The 5,000-nt window shown below is 50.9% G+C and overlaps 2 non-coding genes across 2 annotated transcripts; both read left to right on the forward strand.

Moving 5' to 3' along the window:
• The first annotated feature begins 1,639 nt into the window (after positions 1-1,639).
• On the forward strand, positions 1,640-3,543 carry LOC137929114 (small subunit ribosomal RNA). The gene has a single exon (XR_011108689.1). It is a non-coding gene; the product is annotated as a small subunit ribosomal RNA (ribosomal RNA).
• Positions 3,544-4,350: 807 nt separating this feature from the next.
• LOC137929119 (5.8S ribosomal RNA) lies at positions 4,351-4,507 on the forward strand. The gene has a single exon (XR_011108694.1). It is a non-coding gene; the product is annotated as a 5.8S ribosomal RNA (ribosomal RNA).
• Positions 4,508-5,000: the final 493 nt, after the last annotated feature.

Below are 5,000 nucleotides of genomic sequence, written 5' to 3' on the forward strand. Positions count from 1 at the left end.
CGTTCCACTGCTTGTGCCCAACGTGATGATGATGATGACGATGATGACGATGATGACGATGATGACGATGATGACGATGACGATATTGAAGATAGTAAAGTTTTAGCATCGACATTAATCGTAATTTTAACACACGGAATCAGGACGATATCACGTTAGAAAATCGATACACGAACGGGACCGGACTCTGTCGTTTTCCGAAATCGATACGCGAACGCCCGAGTGACTATCCGCACCCCGAGGCCGGGCCGCACGATCTTTATTACGGACCGCTACCGTCTCGACGACGACGACGACGACGACGACGACGACGACGACGACGACACCTTTCTTTGTCTCAGTCGACATCGCGTATGAAAGAGTGCGATCGTCATCAGCACGAAATTTATGCATCGATACGCGAACGGGACCGGACTCTGTCGTTTTCAGAAATCGATACGCGAACGCATCGGCGGCTGGCTACGCGCAATCCGCGATCGGGTCGAACGATGATGATGATGATGATGATGATGATGATGATGATGATGATGATGATGACGACGACGATGACATCGAGATCAGGGTCAGATATAGATATGTAGATCGGTGGTATGCAATCGATACGCGAACGCTCTATCGCGCTACGCGGAGACGCATACAGTCGTTCCCGCATATACATGGGACTGGCGCGAGACGCGCCGGTCGGCCGAATAGAGTTCTCTCCGATGCTCTTCTGTTTTGTTTTGTTTGTTGGTGGTTGTGGAGTGTGGAGTGTGTTTTTTTGGTTGGTGGGGTGTGTGTGGTGTGGTGGTGTTAGTTTGTTTGCGGAGATTGCGTTTTTTTTAGATTTAGTTTTTTTTTTTTTTTTTTTATAAAAAAAAAAAAATTTAAAAATTATTCTTAGAAAACGCGCGCGAATCGAACAAAACTAATAACACCGATACACAAACAACGCGCGCCACCAACGAGAACGCCCGAAACTGAAACTTCTATAACCGACAAACGCACGAACGACACAGCGGCGGCGGAGGAGGGAAGAAAAAGGGGATCATCTCCCCACAACAACACACCGTAAACTGTGTCGGACGACGTCTCCGTTATGTAAGAGCGGAAGGCGTAAGAGAACGTCTCGTTTAATTAACGCGAACGGCGTTGGGCTCCCGAGTCGACTTCGGGGCGGCCCTTAACGCATCGCATCAACGAGCTCGTCGCGCGCTAGTCGCGCGACGGTCGATCATGATATATAAATCAAGGATTTCGGATCTCTCTAAAACCGGGCTGGAAATCGGTCATTGTTCGTTTTGCGAAACGATATTTTATAAAAGTGAAGATTTGTATGTGTCTCGTCAAAGAACGTTCCGATGAATCGGACGCGATGCCGCGTCCAAAGTAAATCTGGACGAACGCGAGGCGAGTGTTGAGATATACATTTTCCTCCGTGAACAGATAGAAAAACGAATTCATTTTGTTGTTGCGGTGTGGTGTTGTGTGTGTATTGTAATAAATACGCACGCACGCACGCACGCAAAAAGCTACCTAGGCACCGGCGCGTCACGGCGTTTCGAACGTCCGACGCGTCGCTTGTCACACGTCTATCATATCATCATCACCCTCATATCTCTCGTATGTGCGGTGTTGGTGTGTGTTAGCTCTAGCTAGCTCCCTGGTTGATCCTGCCAGTAGTTATATGCTTGTCTCAAAGATTAAGCCATGCATGTCTCAGTGCAAGCCGTATTAAGGCGATACCGCGAATGGCTCAATATATCAGTTTTGGTTCCTTAGATCTTACCTCGGTTACTTGGATAACTGTGGTAATTCTAGAGCTAATACATGCAATCAGAACTCTGACCAGTGATGGGATGAGTGCTTTTATTAGATCAAAACCAATCGACGGAGGGCCTCGCGTCCGAAGTCGTTAATTTTGATGAATCTGGATAACTTTTGCCGATCGCATGGTCCAGCACCGGCGACGCATCTTTCAAATGTCTGCCTTATCAACTTTCGATGGTAGTTTCTGCGACTACCATGGTTGTCACGGGTAACGGGGAATCAGGGTTCGATTCCGGAGAGGGAGCCTGAGAAACGGCTACCACATCCAAGGAAGGCAGCAGGCGCGCAAATTACCCACTCCCGGCACGGGGAGGTAGTGACGAAAAATAACGATACGGGACTCTTACGAGGCCTCGTAATCGGAATGAGTACACTTTAAATATTTTAACGAGGAACAATTGGAGGGCAAGTCTGGTGCCAGCAGCCGCGGTAACTCCAGCTCCAATAGCGTATACTAAAATTGTTGCGGTTAAAAAGCTCGTAGTTGCATTTGTGCGCCGCGCTGTCGGTGCACCGCATCCGCGGTGATACTGACACGTCTGCGGAGCATATCGTCGGTGAGCCGTCGGTAAAACGGCGGTTCAATATCAAAATCCTATCGCGGTGCTCTTCGGTGAGTGTCGAGATGGGCCGACAATTTTACTTTGAACAAATTAGAGTGCTCAAAGCGGGCTCAAAATGCTGCTTGAATATTTCGTGCATGGAATAATAGAATATGATCTCGGTTCTATTTTGTTGGTTTTCAGAACTCCGAGGTAATGATTAATAGGGATAACTGGGGGCATTCGTATTGCGACGTTAGAGGTGAAATTCTTGGATCGTCGCAAGACGAACATCAGCGAAAGCATTTGCCAAAGGTGTTTTCATCAATCAAGAACGAAAGTTAGAGGTTCGAAGGCGATTAGATACCGCCCTAGTTCTAACCGTAAATATGTCATCTAGCGATCCGCCGACGTTACTACGATGGCTCGGCGGGCAGCTTCCGGGAAACCAAAGATTTTGGACTCCGGGGGGAGTATGGTTGCAAAGCTGAAACTTAAAGGAATTGACGGAAGGGCACCACCAGGAGTGGAGCCTGCGGCTTAATTTGACTCAACACGGGAAATCTCACCAGGCCCGGACACCGGAAGGATTGACAGATTAACAGCTCTTTCTTGATTCGGTGGGTGGTGGTGCATGGCCGTTCTTAGTTGGTGGAGCGATTTGTCTGGTTAATTCCGGTAACGAACGAGACTCTAGCCTGCTAAATAGGCGTCGTCATTTAGGTGTGCGCCGCTCCGGTGGCGCAACTCACTGGCGACGTATTAAAATTCTTCTTAGAGGGACCGGCGGCTTCGAGCCGCACGAGATTGAGCAATAACAGGTCTGTGATGCCCTTAGATGTCCTGGGCCGCACGCGCGCTACACTGAAGGAATCAGCATGTTCTCCCTGGCCTAGAGGCCCGGGCAACCCGTTGAAACTCCTTCGTGCTGGGGATTGGGGTTTGCAATTATCCCCCATAAACGAGGAATTCCTAGTAAGCGCGAGTCATAAGCTCGCGTTGATTACGTCCCTGCCCTTTGTACACACCGCCCGTCGCTACTACCGATTGAATGATTTAGTGAGGTCTTCGGACCGACACGCGGTGGCTTCACGGCCGTCGGCGTTGCTGGGAAGTTGACCAAACTTGATCATTTAGAGGAAGTAAAAGTCGTAACAAGGTTTCCGTAGGGGAACCTGCGGAAGGATCATTAACGTGTGTGTATGTGTGCGAGACGCGTGATATGTTCACGAACGTTGTTGCGCCGCTGTTGCTGTTGTTGCTGTTGCGACGACGACGACGACGACGACGACGACTTCGTACATACCGTGTTTACACATATATATATGTAATACATCCATAATGATATATATATATACGACATATATACATATATATGTACGTACGCGCGCGCTGCTGTTCGTATCTAATGCGGACGAGCGCGCGCGCGTGTGCGTGCGTGTGTGTGTGCGTGTTTGTATATATGTATAAAAAATAAAATGTGAAATAATTGTCTCTAGCGTCTATTACGCCTAACGGCGCAGCGGCGACGGCGCCGTGGCGGTGGCCGGTGGCGGTGGTGGCATTCGTCGAAAGTGCTACCGCCGCCGCTGCCTCCGCCGCCGTCGAAGCGGCCGGGTGGCGGAAAAACGCCGAGAGACGAGCGCCGACCGGGGCATACCAAACGGAGCGTTCGAAGCGGTGAAAATCCCCACTGCCTAGCTCAGGCCCTTTATTGTCGGTTGGCGCTATACAAAACGAAATTTAAGCGGTTAGAAAGATGACAATGTCGTGCGTCACGCCAGCTCGTTGGGGGGTGCGCGGGTCGTCGTCGTTCATCATTCTAAAGGATTCGCGTCGGGGCGTTAAGCTTTTTCGGTGCCGTTTCTTTATGAACGCCTCGGCGCACATGAATTCGACCAACTTTCGACGTTAATACATAAAAACGGACAATCAAGTGGCCGACGGCGAGAGCCGTAGGCCGCTACCGTAAGTAATAACAACATTAAGAAAAAACCATTACCCTGGACGGTGGATCACTTGGCTCGCGGGTCGATGAAGAACGCAGTTAACTGCGCGTCATAGTGTGAACTGCAGGACACATTTGAACATCGACATTTCGAACGCACATTGCGGTCCGTGGAGAAATATCCAGGACCACTCCTGTCTGAGGGCCGGCTGTTAAAATATAAAAACCACACTGTTCGGTGTAGAACGCGCGCTACGTGCGCTCGCGCCGGTCGATGCGCGCGGCGGTGACGCGCGACGCGGCGGCGGCGGGTTGGTGGGGGGTGATGAACGAGCTCGCGGACGGTGCGATGGGACGATCTCTAATAAGAGTCTCTCGTCCGCGCCGCCGCGGCTCTCACTCTCTCTCTCTCACTATCCGCCGTCGCTGTCGTCGCGCTGCCGCTGCCGCACTACCGCGCGCGGGCGAGCGGGCGCGCGCTCTTTCGAACAATTGACGGTTTCCGTTGAACGTTCTTCGCGACGGACGACGGACGGCGGGGTGCTGCACCCCTCACGTCCGCGTACGCGCGGAGCGCGTTTACGGTCCGTTTAAATATATCGAATTGTATTGAATATGAAACGAGTGTGAAAAGATTACACGCATCGCTAAGACGCGAGTCTTCGTAGTGCGGTCTTCGTCCGAGCTCATCGGTTCGTGTA

The sequence above is a fragment of the Battus philenor genome, unplaced genomic scaffold (assembly GCF_028537555.1).
Source record: "Battus philenor isolate CCGP_79_NKW_IND1 unplaced genomic scaffold, ilBatPhil1.0.hap1 SCAF_42, whole genome shotgun sequence".
Lineage (NCBI taxonomy): Eukaryota > Metazoa > Arthropoda > Insecta > Lepidoptera > Papilionidae > Battus > Battus philenor.